We start from the raw sequence: 21,734 nt of genomic DNA on the forward strand, positions 1-21,734 counted from the left end.
TGTAATTGTTTCATTGTATGGTAAGCACATGTTTCCTTTTGTAAGAAACTGCCATACTCTTTCCCTGAGGGATTGTATCATTTTATATTTCCACCATCAAAGTATGAGTGATCCAGTTTCTTTACATCCTCACCAGCATTTAGTGTTATAATTTATTACTTTAATCACTTGGATAGGTGTGTAGTAATATGTCATTGGGGTTTTAACTTGCATTTCCTTAATTGCTAATGCAGACCTCTGGTAGCCTAGTGGTTAAGAGCTCGGCTGCTAACCAAAAGGTTGGCAGTTCAAATCCACCAGCTGCTCCTTGGAAACCCTGTGGAGCAGTTCGACTCAGTCCTGTAGGGTTGCTGTGAGTCAGAGCTGTCTCAACGGCACCTAACAACAATGGCTAATGATGTTGAATATCTTTTCATGTGCTTATTTGCCCTCTGTATTATCCTTTTCAATGAAATGTCTGTTCATATCTTTTGCCCATTTTCTAATTGGATTCTTTGCCTTTTTATTGTTGAGTTTTGAAAGTTCTTTATATATTCTAGACACAAGTCCTTTGCCAGATATGTGGTTTACAAATATTTTCTCTCAGTCTTTAGCTTGTCTTTTCACCCTTTTAACAGGTTCCTTTGAAGAGCAAAAGTTTTTAATTTTGGTGAGGCCCAATTTATCAATTTTTCCTTGTTTGGATCATGCTTTTGGTGTTAAGTCTAAGAATTCTTCATCCAGCCCTAGATCCCAAAGTGTTCTTTCTGTTCTTTTTTTCCATAAAAGCTTTATAATTTATGTTTTACATTTCTACTTTTCCATAATCCATTTTGAGTTAATTTTTCATATATGGTGTGAAGTTTAGTTTGAAGTCCTTTTTTTTACTATAGATGTCCAATTGCTACAAAATCACTTGTTGAAAAGGCTATCCTTTCTCCATTGAACTGCTTTTTCACTTAAAAGAAAAACCTTTTGAACATATTTGTATGGGTCTATTTCTGGGTTCTCTAACCTATTCCATTGTTTTACCCATCTATCCCTCCACCAATACCACCATTCTTGATTTCTGTATCTATGTAATAAGTCTCAATGTTGGGTAGAATAATTTCTTACACTTTTTTTTTTTAATTTATTGTGTTTGAAGGGAAAGTTTGCCCTTCAAGTCAGTCTCTCATACAAAAACTTATACACACCTTGCTATGTAACCCCAGCTGCGCTCTCCCTAATGTGACAGCACATTCCTCCTCTCCACCCTGTATTCCCCATGTCCATTCATACAGCTCTTGTCCCCCTCTGCCTTCTCATCCTCCCACTTTATTTTTAAAAAATGTTTCAGCTATTCTAGGTTCTGTGCCATTCCATATAAGTTTTAGAATAAGTCTATGTCTACACAATGTTTTATTGACTATGCAAAGGCATTCAACTGTGTGGATTATAACAAGTTATGTATAACATTGCAAAGAATGGGAATTCCAGAACACTTAATTGTGCTCGTGAGGAACCTTTACACAGATCAAGAGGCAGTTGTTTGGACAGAACAAGGGGATACTGATTGGTTTAAAGTCAGGAAAGGTGTGCATCAAGGTTGTATCCTTTCACCATACCTATTCAATCTATATGCTGAGCAAATAATCCGAGAAGCTTGACTATATGAAGAACAACGGGGCATCAGGTTTGGAGGAAGATTCATTAACAACCTTCTTTATGCAGATGACACAACCTTGCTTGCTGAAAGTGAAAAGGACTTGAAGCACTTACTAATGAAGATCAAAGACCACAGCCTTCAGTATGGATTGCACCTCAACATAAAGAAAACAAAAATCCTCACAACTGGACCTATGAGCAACATCATGTTAAACGGAGAAAAGGGTGAAGTTGTCAAGGATTTCATTTTACTTGGATCCACAATCAACAGCCATGGAAGCAGCCATCGAGAAATCAAAAGATGCATTGCATTGGGTAAATCTGCTGCAAAGGACCTCTTCAAAGTGTTGAAGAGCAAAGATGTCACCTTGAAGACTAAAGTGCACCTGACCCAAGCCATGGTATTTTCGGTCGCATCATATGCATGTGAAAGCTGGACAATGAATAAGGAAGACCGAGAAGAATTGACACCTTTGAATCGTGATGCTGGCGAAGAATATTGAATATACCACGGACTGCCAAAAGAACGAACAAATCTGTCTTGCAAGTACAACCAGAATGCTCCTTAGAAGCAAGGATGGTGAGACTGCATTTTACATACTTTGGACATGTTGTCAGGAGGGGCTCAGTCCCTGGTGAAGGACATCATGCTTGGCAGAGTAGAGGGTTGCAAAAAAGAGGAAGACCCTCAAAAAGGTGGATACAGTGGCTGCAACAATGAGCTCAAGTGTAACAACGATTGTAAGGATGGCGCAGGACTGGGCAGTGTTTCATTCTGTTGTGCAAAGGGTCACTATGAGTCGCAATCAACTTGACAGCACCTAACAAAAACAACATGTTTATACAAAGCCTTGCTGGAATTTTGATAGGTATTGTATTAATATTACATATCAGTTTGGTAAGAATTGACATCTATATTATGCTGAGTCTTTCAATTCATGAACATGGTATGTCTCTCCATTTACTCAGGTCTTCTTTGATTTCTTTCATTAGCATTTTATAATTTACAGGATATAGATTCTGTACATGTTTTATTAGATTTATTCCTATATTTCATTTTACTTGGAGCAATTGTTAGTGATACTGTGTTTTTAATTTCAGTTTTCAGTGACACACTTTTTCCAAGATAAATAACATTTTAATGCAATATTTTAAAAAATCAAGATGAATGCAAAAAATCCCTGATGAATAAAATATCAAATTTTAAATAAGGATAGAATTAGTACTACAGATTTTTCCATTGCCTCCGGCCTCAATATGCTTGGCATGGCATTGTATACTCCAGTAGCTCACTTGTAGTGAATAAAACCTGAGGGACATGAAGTCACTTAACTTGAGGCCAGGTCATTGAAACGATAGAGATTTTGCCTGGCTCTCCTTTTCTTGGATCCCTCACTCTAGGGTAAGCCAACTGCCACATTGAGGAACTTAAGCAGCCTGTGGAGAGGTTCGCGTGCAAACAACCAGAGCCAAATTGAGTAAGCCACCTTGGAAGTGGATTTTCCAGCCTCAGCAACAGCTATAGATGACAGCAACACCAGCTGATGCTGACTGCAACTTATTAGAGACTCCCAGCCGGAACTGCCCAGCTATGCTGCTCCCAAATTGTTGACTCACAGAAATTGTTGCAGATGTTTACTGTCTTTTTAAGCCTCTCAGTTTGGGTTCCATCCCAGCGGATTTTCCCCAGGCACCCTCTATATAGTTTTCTTTTGCACACACTGGCCTTTTTTTCTTTTTTTCAATTGTACTTTAGATGAAGGTTTACAGAGCAAGCTAATTTCTCATTAAACAATTAATATTGTTTGTGACATTTGTTGCCAACCCCACAACATGTGTCAACATTCTTCCCTGTTACCAGCTTTCTTGTCTCCTGCTGCCTTCTTGTCCTTGCCCCTGGGCTGGTGTGCCCATTTAGTCTCATTTTGTTTTATGAGCCTGTCTAATCTTTGGCTGAAGGGTGAACCTCAGGAGTGACTTCATTACTGAGCAATAAGGGTATTTGGGGGCCACACTCTCAGGGTTTCTCCAGTCTCTGCCTGAGCAGTAAGTCTGATCTTTTTTTGTGTATGTGTGAGTTAGAATTTTGTTCTACATTTTTCTCCAGCTCTCTCCTGGACCCTCTATTGTGATCCCTGTCAGAGAAGTCGGTGGTGGTACCGCGCGCCTTCTAGTTGTGCTGGACTCAGTCTGGTGGAGGCTGTAGTAGTTGTGGTCTATCACACTGGTCTTTCTTCCTCCCAAGAGCTTGTCTCTGCCTTTACCTTGCTGGAACCTCCTTTTGGTACTCACCTTGGGTATTACCTGCTCTATCAGCTTCCCAGATAGCTTGGTTACAAGTACTGAGTGAGTCCCCACACTCTGACATCTGAGCCTGGCCTCACAGACCAGTGTAGAGTCAGCCTAGGATGAGTAAAATGGGTTGCCTTCTCAAGGCAGCTTTGCCAAGGCTGGAGTGGACAAGCCTCAAAGGAGGGGGTGAGCCAGTGAGTGGAGGGGTGAGGCAGAGCACCATGGGTGTATGCCTGTGTGTGAAGACAAGAGCAATGAATAGGTGGCTCCCATGCAGACACTTCTGGCCTGGGGCGAGTGAAGAAGTTGCAACTTTTCGGGGCCCTAAATTCAGTCCCCTCAAAGCTTCTTGCTCTCAGTCACTCCTCCACGAGGATTGTGGGTGGTGCTTTCATGGCTCTGGTCTGAGGAAGAGCAGAAGGAGGGTCTCCTCTGCCCTGGTGAGGGGGTGAGGGCGCTGAGGGTGGAATCCTCCTCTCAGCAAACCAAGACCAGGAAGATGCGTGTTTCCATGGGCTACAGCGTGACAGCAACTGGTTCCAGGGTGAGAGGAGTGTGGGGAGTTCAGGAGGGCCCAGTGCCTGGTTTCATGCTCTGCTGTTACAGTTTTGAAATTCTTAAGTATTGATCAAGGGGCCTGCATTTTCATTTTGCACTAAAAAAACCAAACTCATTGCCCTCTAGTCATTTCCAACTCATAGCGACCCTGTAGGACAGAGTAGAATTGTCTCACAGGGTTTCCAAGGAGCGCCTGGTGGATTCAAACTGCAGACTTTTTTGGTAAGCAGTGGTAGATCTTAACCACTACGCAACTAGGCCTCACAAATTATGTAACTTGTTCTGGATTGGGGTGCCAAGCTTCCTATATCTGACCCTATCATGCCGCCTCCTTCAGATCTGCACAGAGGCCTTGACCCCCAAATCCTACCCAAGTCCTTGGATGACACCCCCACACTGAGTCCATCAAATCCCTTCCTGGGGCCTGGACCAGGTCCCTGGTCCCTCAGATCCAACTTTCTGATCTTGGACACCACCTCCAGATCCACAAATCATTCCTTGGGATCAAGACACCGTCCCTCCCCCACTCTCCCACCCCGACCCTGGTCACTAGGCATCATTCCAGACCTTCAAAGCCTTTATCCCTTCTGAAGCACAAGGGCTCCCTTTGGGGTTTAGACTCCTCCCCGTATCCTCAGAAGCCCCTCCACTACATCACGGGCACCACCTCTCGACCCTCAGGCTCCTCCTGTCTCTGGCCCCCACCCATGTTCAGTGTTCACTGGAGCCTGGAGGCGAGGCGCGGTCCTGAGCCTGGTTGGCGGCAATATGGTCTCCTGCAGGTGGGCAACGGTGAAGGTGGAGAACAGGTCCTGAAGGCAGTGGATGAGCCGGCTGAGTGGGGGCAAAGCGGGATTTGCCCTCACCCCAACTCTTTTTTCTTTCCCACCTCTATTCTGCTTACCCACAAGTCCAAGGTCACAGGGGAGCTCTGGTTTCGGCCCGAATCCTTCCAGATGGCGAACTAACCACCAAGTTCAGCAGCAGAGTCCTCCGGTTCTAACCAGCCACCAGGCGCCGTGAACTGCCTCAAGGGACGGGGCGGGGCTTACCGTGGTCAGGAGGCGGGGCTGACCTGAGTGGCGGGTTGTAGGGGGTACCGAGCCAGGGTTAGTGAGTGGGTGAGAAGGATCCGACTGAAGTGAGACCGGACCGGGTCAAGGTGAGGAGAAGCAGCATGACGTTAGGTTGTACCAGGACCCAGTCAAAGTGGGATGCGACTGGGCCAGGACCGCGCAGGTGGCTTGGCTGAGCCGAGAGGGCGCATACCAGTTTATAGTCTCCCCCTGACCTGCTAGAGGAGGGAAAGGTGGGTCCAGACCGAGCCTAGGAAAACCTTATCTAACCCGCAGGCTTCATTCCGGTCTTCCCTATCAGCTGACCCCGCTGCCCCTCACCTGCGTGGGCCCGGCAAGCCCGGGGCGGCAGAGGGCGCCCCTGCCCCGGGCCAACACCACCTGCGGGGCCAGGACCTCCTTTCCCGCCAGCACCCGGTGCCCGGCGGCAGCGGCCGGCCTCCTGCTGCGGCTCCCCTATTCCACGTGCACCGTCTCTCAGCAGCGTTAGGAGCACTTGGGGGAGAGCGGCCAAGAGAGGGTGAGGGTCCGGTGGGTGTCCCTGGGCCAGAAATTTGGTAAGGGCTTGTGGAAATTTCAACAGAAATTAAAGAGTGGGGGAAACAAATGAAGATGAAGGCTAGAGTCTCGTATGGAACCTCAGCAGAAAAGAGGATACACCTTGGTAAAGGGACCAGGATGGGGATGGGTGGGGTGGGTGAGGCACGTACCTAACAGGGAGGCCTGGGTGGGACACGTCAGGGCCTGGAAAGAGGTCTTGGGTAAGGATTGGAGAAAAGCGTGGAGGAAAGTCTCATCTCCTGTAGAAATAGGGGTCTGTGGGTTAATGCTATTCAGCTATATGCATCCCCTCCCGAATGGAATTAGCTTTGCTCTTCCCCGAAGCATGCTGGGGATGAATTTGGGGTGGACTTGGGCTAAGGTACAAGGCCAGGAGTGGCATGACTGGGCCAGTGGCCAAGACTGAAGGATGCCTTAGCAACAAGAAGGAAAACATCTGGGCCTGGATGTGAAGTCCCTGGGAACACTGACTGCCCAAGGACGTGGGAGAAAACAATGAGCCTTGGTCCCAGCTGGAATGGTATATAAGCTTGGGTCCTTTGCTAGGTGGTTGCAGAAAATACTCCAGCTGGCCACCACTGGAGAGCAGCTGTTTGCCCGTGTCAGTAAGTTTCCCTGAATGCATGAATCTGGAAAGGGCTATGTGTCAGTTCTTCGGATTATCTGCCAGGATGCACAGTGAGGATCTTTCCTTGCCGGGGCTGTCCCCCGACAAGTGGCGTAGTCAGCAGGAATCAAAGGGCACACCACACCTTCCCAGATGCGTGGGGAAAAGTGGGCTCCCCTGGGGGAAATCCTAGGGTGGCCAGGGATGCAAGCCCTGGGACCACTAGCCTGGGCTGTTGATGCCTGGGTACCAGTGCGTGAATACGGGGACGCCCTGAAAACACCACAGGGACTGTTGCAGTTACTAGAGTCTTTGCATGTTGAGAAAGAAAAGAAGGCTGTTTGTGTTTTGGTTGCGGCAGTTGCGTGGCCGCTGTTGTGGGCATGATGATATTCATGGGAGGTCCCAAAGCAAAAGCCAGATTGCTGTGTTGAGGCGGCTCATGTGGGGTGGCCTCTACTGGCATCATTGAGAGGGGCTTCTGATGCGGAGCCAGTCGCTAGGGCCCTAATTAGGCAGCTGGAAGCAGAGCCGCAACTGGGGGATTTGCGGGCAGCATATTCCTCCTCCACCCAAATATTAGTGCCCTGTTTGTGGAAGCAGGAGGGATCTTCGGGGGAAATCCCAGGTTGGCCAGTGACCTCTGTGTGGGGTGGTCTGGCCCGTATACTTTTCTGTGGGAGGAATCCCGGGGTGGCCAGTGAAGCTTGGCTAGCTCAATTGGTAGAGCATGGGACTGGAGCTAGTTGGAGGGGATAAACAGGTCCCTGGTGCTGAGAACACCCTGTAACACCTAGTGCAAAGCAAGAGTTAAAACAGCAGGGAAAAAAGAAAAAAAAAAAAAGGAGTAAAAAGCCCTTCAAGATAGCTTATGTTGAGCGACCTTGAAGAGACCTCAGAATTCTCCGATAGCTGCCCTGGCCAAGATAACTGAACAGCAACCTAGCTGCAGCTGCAATGGTAAGGGGAAAACTAAAAGAAGGGGGCCCACCACCAGGTTACCAAGCAACTGGACGGACCCATGCTTGCACTTGGTATGGTGGAGGCGTGGCCCCACAAATGAGTAAGGGCTCTGTCAACTTTTCCCAGATCTTCTTTTGGAGATAACTGAGATTGAGGATTAAGCCTAATTTCTCTGTCACCAGTGAGGAGGAAAGGCCTTGTGTTACAATTAAAGTCCAATGAGGTATACTTTGGGTCTGAGGTCACTATCATTGAGGCACCTGCCCCAGCCTGACTATGGATAAGTCCCATGGGGCCCCTACAAATCCTTATTGTATGTACTGATGACGTTGATGTATTAATGCACACCTTTGTAAACTTCTGCCTCCAAATCCTGATGGGAATTGCTGACGTTAGGGCCATTTTTAGAGGGGCACAAGGAAACTGTGACGTGGGCTATAGCTAACAACCTGGCCATTCAGTCTGGCCACTGACAACCCTCGGACTGACATATAATGCAAGCCCCTATAGAAATGAGATATCTGGACAAAAAAATAAGAAAATCAGTTCTGCTCCTGAGAAGCTTTTGTTACTTGTGTGGATAGTCATCAGAAAAGCCCCTATGCTGAGAGCGGAAAGCAGTCAAGGAGCAGACCAGTCTTAACCAGCTGACTGCAGAGGCTGAAGCATTGACTGCTCCAGAGCAAAGAGATGTGCAATCGACCACCTCCTGAATTTAAGAGAGGGCCGTCCTTGGAGATTCACACACTATCCTAGACCGGGCCTATACACATGGACTGCCACTGTCATCAGGAAACACTGGATAGCACAGGAAAGCTGACCTGCCTACGGGACCCTGGCCAAGGCTAAAACCTGCGCGGGGACAGATTCCCGAGCCAACAGGCCAGGGTGTTCTCAGCAGGTAAATCATATTGGGGCTTCTTATCCTACACAGAGGCTTCCACTGGATCTTGAATGAACTCTTCACATTCTTTATCACCCCAAGACATAGGGGCAATTGAGCACTCCAATGGACAGGTTTAAATGGCTAATGGGAGGGGACAAGACAATCCCAGCCTGAACCATGCATCTCAGACAAGCAGTCTGGGGTCTCAGTGCAGCAGTCCCTGCAAGGATATTTCTTATTTGTGCCGTATGTTCGATCAAACCCTCTATTCTATAAAATGTGTTTCTTTGGTGCAGAACTGTTCCTAACAAAAGATCTGAGTTCCACAAAGGCACTGACCACAGCCCACAAGAGGAGGCCAAGCCTATGGCTCCCCCAACCAAGAGGTGGGAGTCTCCCTTACCCCTCGACAAGAGGTGTGGCCAAGGTGCGCAGCAGGTGCAGGAAGCCCTCCACTGGGTGACAGGGGACCAGAGGCCACACATTGAAATGATCATACACACTGGACCCCCGCTAACAGCTATTGATGGGTACGGGGGGTGGGGCTGTCAGGGTGCGCCAAATCAAACTAGTGCTGCAGATTGGAAGGCTGCCCCCAAAGGCCTACAAAGTATACCTAGCCCCTATATCGATACCGAATACATTCTGGGCAGAGATATCTTGTTGGGACTGGAGCTGCACACCTCTGGTGAGTTCCACCTACAAGTGAGAGCTGTAAAAACTGTAGTACAAGGTAACAAGGTAATGCTAAATGGTCCCGTGTGCAGTTGCACTCCCCAGCTCAGGTCATGGCCCTTAAGCAGTGCCACCTCCCTGGTAGACACCAAGAAATCACTGAGGCCACGCAGGAGCTACACCCAGTGGGGATTCTAAGACTGGCCAAGAGCCCCTTCAATAGTCCTGTCTGGCCAGTGTGCAAGCCGGATGGCTCCTGGAGAATGACAGTAGACTACGGGGAATTGAATAAGGTGACTCCCCTTGTTTGCAGCTCTACCCAACATTGTACAGATGATGGGGAAAATGGGGGAGGCATTGGGCACTTACCACTTTGTGCTCATCTTGACTAATGCTTTCTTTAATATCCCTCTACGCTCAGACAGCCAGGACCAGTTTGCCTTCAGTTGGGAGGTGAGGCAGTGGACTTTCACTGCTCCCATAAGTGTACCTGCATAGCCCCACCATATGCCGTGGCATGGTTGCCTCTGACCTCAAGCAATGGATTTCCCCTGCTGAGGTGGCTGTATTCCACTATACTGATGATGTCATGCTGACCTCTGACTCATTTGCTTCTTTGCAGACTGCAGCTGGTGAAGTAGTCAAACACCTCCAGGCACGGGGATGAGCAGCGGTGGAGAGAAAAATGCAGGGGTCTGGTTTGTCATTCAAGTGCTTGGGTGTTATCTGGTCATGTGAGAGGCAAGTGATGCCTGAAGCGGTGATGGATGAGGTCCAAGCCTACCCCCGCCAGAAACTGTAAAGCAAATACAGGCTTTAGGAGTGTTAATGCAGGGTCAGCCATGCAAATTGGACGTAGCCTGTTACCCTAAAGGGCATGAGTGGGGCCTGTGGCAATGGCAAAACAACAAGAGAGTGCCACCGGGATTTTGGTCCCAGTTGTGGTGAGGAGCGGAAGAGAGGTATAGCATGTTGGAAAAACAGTCATGCACAGTGTATAATGCCCTACTGTAAAAGGTAGCATGTCCTTATAAAGGGTCAAGTTCCCCTTTACTGGGAGCGTCGGAAAAGGGCTAACACCTCTTCTTTCCTCAGAGTGATGTGTTGCACCCCTGACAACAGTGTGCTAGAACCCTGCTAGTTGTTGCCAATATTTGGTTAGGGAAGCAAAAGCAAAGCCTATAGGCAGGGGCATACCTATCGCCCAAGGGGTAGCTTTGGACATGTGGCTTCCATGGGTGGCTGTAACTGCCCTACAACTGGGTAGGGTGCTGCACCTGGGGGCAGCTGTACATAGCTGCTAATATTTACCCCACCCTCCCCAGTGTTCCCAGCATTTGGCAAACTGTAACAGCCCAGCACAGATACCAGGGCACATCATGGTGGTTTTGCCCCCTGTTCCTGCTCTTGCCCCAGGCCACCACTATCGTTGTGGAATTGCAGGTAGAGGTGCTAGCCAGACACACCACAGCTGCACTTAACAGCACCAGGTGGGCTAACACTCTTCTGAATGTGGAGACTCAACAAATATGGAAGGTCTTCCTTCAGAGTAGGATGGCCCTTAACATCCTGACCGCCACCCAGGGTGGCACCTGTGCCATGATAAAAACTGAATGTTACATGTATAGCCCTGATGCCTCTAAAAATGTGTCTTTAGCTCTGCAGGACTTGCAGCAACACATCACTGCTGGCAAACATGATGCAGCTGACTCTGTCTCCAGCTGGCTACAATCCCTCCCGTCCGCCTGGCAGACAGGCTTCTGTGTGACATTGGGACTCTTATTACTATGTCTTTTCCTGTGTTGCCGGTTATACTGAGTATATGGTCTGGTTTTGCAACGCTTCTCTGCATACCAAGTCCGAGGGCTATTGCGGAAGAGAGGGTGGTAAGATTGTAAGGACATTAGGAGGGTATGCTGGGGTGGACTGTAGGGTAATGCTATTCAGCTGTATGCATCCCCTCCCTAGTGGAATCAGCTTTGCTCTTCCCCAAAATATACTGGGGATGAATTCAGGATGGACTCAGGCGAAGGTACAAGGCCGGGAGTGGCATGACTGGGCCAGCGACCAAGGCCGAAGAATGCCCTTGTAACAAGAAGAAAAACATCTGGGCCTGGATGTGAAGTTCCTGGGAACACTGACTGTCCAAGGACGTGGGAGAAAACAATAGGGCTTGGTCCCAGCTGGAATGGTATATAAGCTTGGGTCCCTTGCTAGGTGGTTGCGGAAAATACTCCAGCTGGCTGACACTGGAGAGCAGCTGCTTGCCCGTGTCAGTAAATTTCCCTGAACTCAAGAATCTGGAAAGAGCTATGTGTCAGTTCTTCGGATTATCTGCCAGGATGCACAGTGAGGGTCTTTCCTTGCTGAGGCTATCCCCCAACAGGTCTGAGTTTAGTGGGGACTACAAAGTGAGGGCCACACCTACCGGATAATTGGGACAGGAACAGGCTTCCAGGTCCAGTAGGGTCTGGGAACTGGGTGAAGAAGGCCTGGTGGGAGGACCCAGGCTGGGACAGGGCTTTGACCCACTCCCTAACCATGAGCTTCAGGGGGCCATTGCTCAGGCTGCTACTCCCCTGGGAGCAGTCAGTTAGCACTGTCAGCTGCATGTTCCCATCCTGGGGGGTGAGGGGCAATGCTGCAAGCCAGCCCTGGCCCACAAGTGTCAACTGCTGAGGACAATTGGGCCCTGCTAAGGATGAGGGGTGATTTCCATTGTGGAAATCATGTCTTCATGTCAGGAAGAGGTGGGGAGGAGCAGGCTGGTGGGGTGGAGAGGGGTACTATGATGTAAATGTGGTCATTGACCTGGTATTTTTCCACCACTGACATTTTGTGGCTCAGGTTCTAGGTGGGTCAGTAATCCCCCTTTGTGGATGGAGTGGAGTCCTTCAGGTTTGAGCTCTGGCCCTCCTTTTCCTGTTTATCCACTCCTCACTTCTCTTTCACTCCCTCCCTCCCACAACTATATGATTAACATACGCCCCTGTGCCTCTCTAGGCAAGGACATTCCTGTCCCACAGTGTTCCTGGCCACTCCCGCTTCCTCTCCAGCCATTGCTGCATTTTTAACAACATTATGTGAATTCACTGATGACCTCTTTCTCCCAGCTGTCCCTGTACCAGATCGGATGGCAGGTAACTGAGCCCTGCCCAAGTTGCACTCTGCTCTCCCTGTCATCCCAGTCTGTGCTTACTCACATCAGGAGCACTGACCCCATGATCCACTCCAACCCCAGGTGCCTCTATCCTAGGTATAGGGGAACCACCTGGATACACCAGCCTGAGAACTTCTGGTGCACCTGCTGCACCAAAGCTATCTGTAGGCACATGGGTGGGGTAGGGCAGGCGTGAGGCCACACCTGATAAGGGTTGGTGTCCAAAGACTTCTATCCTGGTTTGAAACTCCACGAAGGTACATGGTCATCTACCAACCAATTTTGTAGGAGCCTGTCTTAGACTTTAACAACCAAATTTATTCTCTCACAGTCTAGGGGGCTAGACGTCCGAATTCAAGGCACAAGCTCCAGGGGAAGGCTTTCTCCCTCTGTCGGGTCTGGGGAAGGTCCTTGTCATCAATCTTCCCCTGGTCTAGAAAGCTTCTCAGTTCAGGGACCCCGGGTCCAACGGACATACTCTGCTCCTGGCTCTTCTTGCTTGGTGGTAATAAGTCCCTCTCCTCCCTGCTTGATTCTCTCTTTTATATCTCAAAAGAGATTGACTCAAGATACAGCCTAGTCCTGTAGATTGAGTCCTGCCTCATTAACAAAACTGCCTATAATCCCACCTCATTAACATCATCCAAAAATCAAACCTGTTGCTATGGAGTGGATTCCAACTCATAGCGACCCTATAGGACAGAGTAGAACTACCCCAAAGGGTTTCCAAGGAGCAGCTGGTAGATTCAAACTGATAACCTTTTGGTTAGCAGGCAAGCTCTTAACCACTGCACCACCAGGGCTCCATTTAGGTTAGGATTTACAACACATAAGATAATCACATCAGATCACAAAATGGTGGACAACCACACAATACTGGAAATCATGGCCTAGCCAAGTTGATACACATTTTTGAGGGACACAATTCAGTCCATAACAAAGCCCCATACACTTCTCCTTATCCATTGTGATGCCCCAAACATTCCCATCCTGTTTATTTTCACTTAATTTGTGACAGTGACAGATACTGCCCCCTTCTTACAAAATATCCATGGTTGCTTGGAATAAACACTACATTTTCCAGCTTAGGCCTGGCTGTGTTACCAGGTTCTGGTCAATGAGAGGTAATTTGACATGGCCTGGCCAATTTTCCTGGCCTGTTCATTCTTTCAAAAGAAATTTTCATTGTAGTAAATGTACATAAAATAAAATTTGCCTTTTAACCATTTTTAAGTGTACAGTTCAGTGGCATTAATTATACTCACAACGTTGTACAACCAACACCACTGTCTATTTCCAAACTTTTTGACACCCCAAATAGAAACGCTATCAACATTAAGCAATAATTCCTCATTCCCTCTCCCTCTGTCCACTGCCCTCCTCCGTCCCTGGTAACCTCTAATCATTTTCTGTCTATGTGAATTTGCTTATTCTAGATATTTCATGTAAGTAGAATCATACAATATTTGTCAATTTGTACATAGCTTATTTAGCTTAGGATAAAGCTTTAAGGTTCATCCACGTTTTTACATGTATTAGAACTTCATACATTTTTTATGGCTGAATAATATGCCACTTTCTGTATATACCACATTTTGTTTATCTATTTATTTGTTTATGGACATTTGGGTTGTTTCTACCCTTTGGCTATGGTAAATAATGCTGCCATGAACTCTGGTATACAAGTCTCTGAGTCCCTGTTTTCAACTCTTTAGATATATGTACCTAGGGGTGGAGTTGCTGGGTCATATGTTAATTCTACGTTTAGCTTTTGGAGGAACTGTCAAAGTGTTTTCCATTTCATATTCTTACCAGCAATGTACAAGGATTTCAATTTCTCCACCATGTTCTCCGATACTTGCTATTTTCCTTTTTTACAATGCCAGTAGATGTGAAGTGGCATCTCATTGTGGTTTTGATTTGCATTTACCTACTGGCTAATGTAGTTGAGCATCTTTTCATGTGCTTATTGGCCATTTGTATCTTTCTTTGAGAAATGTCTGTTTAAGCTCTTTCCCCAGTTTTAAATTTGGCTGAATGTGTTTTTGTTGCTGAGTTTCAGGGGTTCTTTATATATTCTGAATATTAAACTCTTATCAGATGTGGTTCAAAAAACTTTCTCCTAATCTGTTGGTTGTCTTTTCACTTTGTTGGTAATGTCCTTTGATGTACAAAAGTCTTTACTTTTGATGAAGTTCAATTTATCAATATTTTGTTTTGTTGTCATATCCAAGAATCTATTAACAAATCCGAGGTCATGAAAACTTACTCCAATGTTTTCTAAGAGTTTTGTGATTTTGGCTCTTATATTTAAGTTGTTGATCCATTTTGAATTAATTTTGTTAAAGAGATTTTTTTTTTTCTCCATTTAATGGACTTGGTACCCTTGTCAAAAATCAATTGGCCCTAGATATATAAATTTATTTCTGGGCTCTCAATTCTATTCCATTGCTTTATATGTCTATCCTTACGCCAGTACCACAATGTTTTGATTACCATAGCTTTGTAGTACTTTTTGAAATCAAGAAGTATAAGTACTCCTTTTTTTTTTCAAGATTGTTTTGGCTGTTTGGGGTCCCTTGCAATTCTATATGAATTTAAAGATCTGTTTTTCCATTTCTACAAAAAAGGCTGTTGAAATTTTGGTAGAAATTATATTAAATCTGTAGCTTGCTTTGGGTAGTATTGACATCTCAACAACATTAAGTCTTAAAGAACATACAATGTTTTTCCATTTATTTAGGTCCCCTTTAATTCCTTTCAGCAATGTTTTATACTTTTTAGTGTACAAGTCTTTACCTCCCTGATTAAATTTATTCCTAGGTATTTTATTCTTTTACATGCCATTGTAAATGAAATTGTTTTTAAAATTTCTTTTGGATTACTCATTGCAGGTGTATAGAAACACAACTGATTTTTGTAGGTTGATCTTGTGCCCTGCAACTTTGCTGAATTTATATATTACCTCTAGTAACTTTCTTGTAGAATCTTTGGGATTTTCTATATAGAGGATCCTGTCATCTGCAAAAACAGATAATTTTACTTCTTTTATTTTTATTGGGTTTCCATTTATATGATGGGTTACATTAATTGTTTTTCTAATGTTGAACCATCCCTGCATACCTGGGATGAATCCCACTTGGTCATGGTGAATTATTTTTTGATATGTTGTTGAATTCTATTGGCTAGAATTTTGTTGAGGATTTTTGCATCTAAGTTCATGAGGGATATAGGTCTGTAATTTTCTTTTTTTGTGGTGTCTTTACCTGGTTTTGGTATCAGGGATATGCTGGCTTCGTAGAATGAGTTTGGGAGTATTCTGTCCTTTTCTGTGCTCTGAAATACCTTTAGTAGTAGTGGTGTTAACTCTTCTCTGAAAGCTTGATAGAATTCTGCAGTGAAGCCGTCAGGGCCAGGACTTTTTTTTTAGTTGGGAGTGTTTTAATTACCTTTTCAATCTCTTCTTTTGTTATGAGTTTATTTAGTTGTTCTACCTCTTTTTGTTAGTTGAGGTAGGTAGTGTGTTTCTAGGAATTCGTCCATTTCTTCTAAGTTTTCAAATTTGTTAGAGTACAATTTTTCATAGTAATCTGATGTGATTCTTTTAATTTCAGTTGGGTCTGTTGTAATATCGCCCATCTCATTTCTTATTTGGGTTATTTGCTTCCTCTCCTGTTTTTCTTTGTCAGTATGGCCAGTGGTTTATCAGTTTTGTTAATTTTTTCAGAGAACCAGCTTTTGGTCTTGCTAACTCTTTCAACTGCTTTTCTGTTTTCTATTTCATTTAATTCTGCACTAATTTTTATGATTTGCTTTCTTCTGGTGACTGAGGGTTTCTTTTGTTGGTCTCTTTTTATTTGTTCAAGTTGTAGGAATAATTCTTTGATTTCGGCCCTTTCTTCTTTTTGTATGTATTCACTTATTGATATAAATTCACCTCTGAGCACTGCTTTCACTGTGTCCCAAAGGCTCTGATAGGAAGTGTTTTCATTTTCATTGGATCTATGAATTTCTTTATTCCATCCTTAATGTCTTCTATAACCCAGTAGTTTTTGAGCAGATTATTGTTCAGTTTCCAAGTGTTTGATTTATGTTCCTTGCTCCACGTAAGCTACTTCTGTTTTGTTTCATTCTTAGCTCTTAGGTTTTGGTCTCTTTTAAATGGATTCTTCGTTTTAAGTTTCTTTAGTTAAGGGAGTCCCTGGGTGGTGCACATGGTTCTCAGTGTAATGAAAGTTTGGAGACTTGAGGTCACCTTTAGAGGCTTATCTAAGGTATGGCAGGTAAGGCAAGTGCCCTGGGTGTGGCTTGGAGGGGCACACACACCAATGAGCACAGTTGCTGACTCAGAGCAACTATAAGACAGAGTAGAACTGCCCCATAGGGTTTCCAAGGCTGTAAGTCTTTACAGAAGAACGCTGCCACATCTTTCTCCTGTGGAGCGGCTGGTGAGTTCAAACCACCAACCCTTCAGTTGGCAGCCGAGTGCTTTAGCTACTGTATTACCAGGGCTCCACTCTATATAGCTCTTCCTAATGGAATCTTTCAGTAGCAACCATGCAGAAGGTCGGGTACTTAATATAAAAGTGCCACACCACCTTAATTTAAAATAACAAAATTCTCAAGAGAGAAGCAGGCTTCCAAGGCAAAGAAGTCACATTTTCTAGAATCCATTTTTTAAGAGAAAGTCTCCTAAAGATACTTGTTAGTGCTCATAGCTATAGTTTGCAGAGCGCTTACTACCGGCCAGGTGCTACGGAATAGTTCACAAGCATCTCATCAGCCAATTCCCGCAACAGCCCTAGGACCTGCGAGCAATTACTGTCCCAACTGATGGATGTGAAAACTGAGGCTCAGAAGTGAAGTCACTTGTCCCCAGCCCCTACATCCGTCCAGCCACGGAGCCAAAGCTCCCGCAGGCCATGGGTGTGTGGAGCCCTTTCTCGGCACCACCCAACTCTCGTGGGGGATGGGGAAGGGGTGTCTGAAGCCTCCACAGCTCTGTACCCTCCCCCTTCACGACTTCTGTGGGCCACCTGCACCCCAGGGCTCACCACACTCCTTAAGGGGCTCGTCCGACTAGTCCTGGCAGTCCTTGACCGGGTTGCACACTTTCTCCAGGGTGATGCATTCGCCACTGTGGCACTTGAATTTGTTGGGCCCCTCACACAGCATCACTAGGACAGCCAGAGACAGGGGGGGTCAGGTGCTTCTGAGTGCAGGAGACTGCTTAGAAGTCTTTAATGTGATGGTTAATTCATCTAAGAATATATGTAAATATATTCATTAATAAAACACAATAATGACTGAGCACCTGTGAAACACCACCTAGCTTAAGAATTAGAATGTTACTTAAAGCAGGGTTCAGCAGACTTTGGCCTATGGGACAAATCAGTTCATTTAAATAAAGTTTTATTAGAACTCACTCAGAGTTGAGTAGTTCTGAAAACATTTACTCTCTGGCCTTTACAGAAAAGGCTCGCTGACCCCTGATCTAGACTACCATGGCTGTCTTTCCCTGTCCCATCCTGTTAAGACCCATAAGCCAAGAAAACCAAACCTGTTGCCTTCAAGTTGATTCCGACTCACAGCGACCCTATAAGCACAGAGTAGAGCTGCCCTGTGGGGTTTCCAAGGTGCTGCCGGTAGATTCGAACTGCTAATGTTTTGCTTAACAGCGGAGCTCTTAACCACTGTGCAACCAGGGCTCCGACTCCACCACTGTTTAGAATTAATTCTACTGGGGTTGAATCTCTGGGTTGCTACCAGTTTCTGCTGTGACAACAGTGCTGCTGGGATCATTTCAGAGTGTGGGTCCCACTGTACTGCCGGTTTCTCCAGAGAACGTTTCCAGGCATAGAACTGCTGGGTTGTTCGCTCAGGAAACTGCTGCAGACGTCATATCACGCCTATAACCGTGAGTGCTGTGCGCACTGGCCTTATTAAATCTCCCCACCTCGAAGTAGGTGCTTTTATTATGCACATTTTCAGATAAGGGGAAGTGAGGCTCAACCAGGGGTCAAGTAACTTGCCCAAGGACCCATAACTGGTGGGGGCTGAGTGGGAGTCCCAAGCCCAGGCCCACACCTGCATTCACCACCAGCAGCCTCCTAATGCCCCCCTCGCAACTTTACAGAGCGCTTCACAAAGAGCAAGGCACTGAGAGATGGAGGCCAGGAGACCAGGTGGCACGCTGCTGTGCCTGTCCGCAGCCCAGGTACAAAAGCCCCTCCTTGCACTGATGCAGCCAAGCTCGTCGCTCAGGTCCTTGCAGTGTACTCCTTGTCGCACTGCTGGCTGCCATGGATACAGGTCCCATTCCCACATTGGAACTGGTCAGACCAGCATGTGGCCATGGCTGGAAAAGACAGGAGGGTTAACTCTCTCAGGAAGAGGCAGTAAGAAAAAATCCCCTCTGCTCTAAAGCCGCCATCACCCATGACGGGCCAAAGGGAACCCACTGCGTTGGCCCTCTGAGCAGCCATATGGGTGGGGACTTCGGAGAGGAAAAAGTGAAGCCTCTTCGACTAGGAGAAGAAAATGGCTCATCCTCCAGTTCCGAGAAAGAAGAGACCCAGGTCAAAAAACAGCCTTCCTGCCAACCACCTGTCTTCATATTCTAACTGCTAACCAATGTAGATTTCAGAAGTTTCTTTTTTTTACAACAGTATTTTGTTCCTCAATGAAAAAGAATCAAGGATCAGCACAACTAGATGGTGCCCGGCTACCACAGCTGGCTGCTCTGACAGGGATCACAATAGAGGGTCCTGGACAGAGCTGGAGAAAAATGTAAAACAAAATTCAAACTCACAAAAAAAGACTAGACTCACTGATCTGATGACAGAGACCAGGTAAACCCTAAGAGTATGGCCTTCAGACACCCTTTTAACTCAGTACTGAAGTCACTTTTGAGGCTCACCCTTCAGCCAAAGATTAGAGAGGCCCATAAAATACACAATAATATGTGTAGCTCAACCATGTATATGAGACTAAACGGGCACATCACCCAGGAGAAAGGACGAGAAGGCAGAAAGGGACAGAAAACCTGGATGAATGGAAACGGGAACCACTGGAGAGAGTGTTGACATGTTGCAGGGTTGGCAACCAATGTCACAAAACATTAGTTAACAATATTAATTGTTTAACGAGAAACTAATTTGCTCTGTAAACCTTCATCTAAAGCACAAGAAAAAGAAAACGAATTAAGGAAAATTTCTATTAAAGTAACAGCAGTTTGGAAAATAGGAAGGGAGAAAAAAAAACCCACCCCAAATCCTAACTCCCTAACATAGCCACTAAGATTTTCTTAGATTTCCCTCCAGTCCTTCCTCACTTGCATTTGTCAGAACATGGAACTCATTAAAAAGCCGACAGACCCAACAGGATGTCCTCAGCAGATCAGGTGAGGCAGATGGGAGCAGCTGCCACCAGAGGCAGGGAGGAGCCCAGTAAATTAGGGCAAAACAAACAGGGACCATGAGTATAATACAGCCGTTGAAATGGCCGACCGTGAGCGTGGAAAGTGCTTACGTGAGGACGCTAAGTGAAAAAGCAGACCTTAACATCAGAATCCCGTGGACGCGTGTGGTGGCTGGCCGCATTCTATAACTTGATCTCACACAGGTTTACTTGCCCTGCTAACGCATTAGGCTGGGTATTTGTGCTTCACGCATTTTTCTGTGTGTTACAGTTCACAATAAAAACGTTTCCAGTAAAAAAAATTAGACTCCGGATGTCAGTGAAGAGATCATACAAGCGTGGACGGAATGATCCCTCTTTAATCCAGGTGTTTGTCTTCACATTGACAACAGCAACTGAACGTGACTCTACCAAAAATGAAGCTGTGACAGCTAATGTGGTAGAATGACAGAGATTTTGGTTTTCACAGTGTGTGTCCTCAGAAAAGTCCTTTAGCCTTTCTGTGCTTCAGTTTCCTCATCTGTAAAATAGGGAAAACCCGCCTCCCAGGTATGGAAATTAAATGAGTATGTGTTATGTTTTAGAACAGATCACATACAAAGTCACCAATTTTATAAAATGTGACTTTAAAACAAGTTTGTTGTTATTGTTGTGTCCCATCAAGTTGATCCTGACTCACAGCAACTTTAAACGATGGAGTAGAACTGCCCCATAGGGTTTCCAAGGCTGTAGTCTTTATGGAAGCAGACTGCCACGCCTTTCTCCCAAGGAGTGGCTGGGGGTTTGAACTGCTGACCTTTAGATTAGCATCTGAGTGTCTAACCACTGCGCCACCAGGGCTCCTTAAAACAAGTTTAGATCTACACAAGGATTACAGCTATGTGAGAACTGATTACATCTGGGTCAAGACGCAAAAAGAAAACACGTTTTCGATTCGCAGTGTTTCTGACATGATAAAACCAGCTGCCACCAAGTCCGTTTGGGCTCATGGTGACCCCGCATGTGTCAGAGAAGAACTACGCTCCACAGGGTTTTCAATGGCAAATTTTTCTTTCGAGGCACCTCTGGGTGGACTCAAACCTCCAACCTTTTGGTTAGCAGCAAGCATGTTAACTGTTTACACCACCCAGGGCCTCTTTCTAACACAACTGTTGTTAGTTGCTATTGATTCGTCTCCACTCATGGCGACCCCACGTGTGCAGAGTAGAACTGCTTCACAGGGCTTTCAAGGTTGTGACCTTTCAGAAACAGATCACCAGGTCTGTCTCCCAAGGTGCCCCTGAGTGGGTTCAAACCAGCAACCTTTCAGCTAGTAGTGACGCACTTAACCGTTTGCGCCACCCAGGGACTCCGTTCTAACACACTAACAATCCCCATTTAAGGAGCCCTAACACAGGGCCATCTACAGGGCCACATTCTTTATTTGCACTGTCTCCAGCTCAGGAGCCACTAACCATGAGACTATTAAACTTTAAATAAATAAAATTAAAAATTCACTAGCCACGTTTAAGCGCCCGATAGCCACATGGGGCTAGTGGCTATTGTGCTGACAGTGTTGAAAGAGAAGATTTCCACCATCACAGAAGCTTGTCTTGGACAGAGCTGGACTCTAACCACAACCCACACAGGTCACTGCTGTTACCCCATTCTATCGAGGGGTGGAGAAGACCACGACACAGTGAGGCTGAGTTCTCGGCCAAGGGTCACTCAGCTCAATGCCTCCAGCCCAGGCCTGGGACCCAGGATCCTTCCTGGGCCGATAATACTGCAGCCTGTGGCTTGCTCCCTTAATCAAGAGATGAACTAGGGGTAAAAGACAGTCACGTATGGGGGCTACTGTCTCCCTCACATGATCAGAAAAATGAGACGAAACTGAAGTGGGGCCAGCTTCCTTGCTGTGTGGTTGGAAAT

At 46.1% G+C, this 21,734-nt stretch overlaps 1 protein-coding gene and 1 pseudogene across 1 annotated transcript in view; both read right to left on the reverse strand.

Annotated features, from left to right (window-relative positions):
• ACP5 (acid phosphatase 5, tartrate resistant) overlaps positions 1-5,485 on the reverse strand; it is a 32,351-nt gene extending 26,866 nt beyond the window's left edge. The window contains exon 1 of the mRNA XM_049876959.1: positions 5,381-5,485. The gene's annotated coding sequence lies outside the window, so the exon portion shown is untranslated. The remainder of the gene's footprint in view (positions 1-5,380) is intronic.
• LOC126072185 (low-density lipoprotein receptor-like) overlaps positions 1-21,734 on the reverse strand; it is a 49,717-nt pseudogene that overhangs the window by 9,960 nt on the left and 18,023 nt on the right.

Source organism: Elephas maximus, chromosome 3, assembly GCF_024166365.1.
Source record: "Elephas maximus indicus isolate mEleMax1 chromosome 3, mEleMax1 primary haplotype, whole genome shotgun sequence".
NCBI lineage: Eukaryota > Metazoa > Chordata > Mammalia > Proboscidea > Elephantidae > Elephas > Elephas maximus.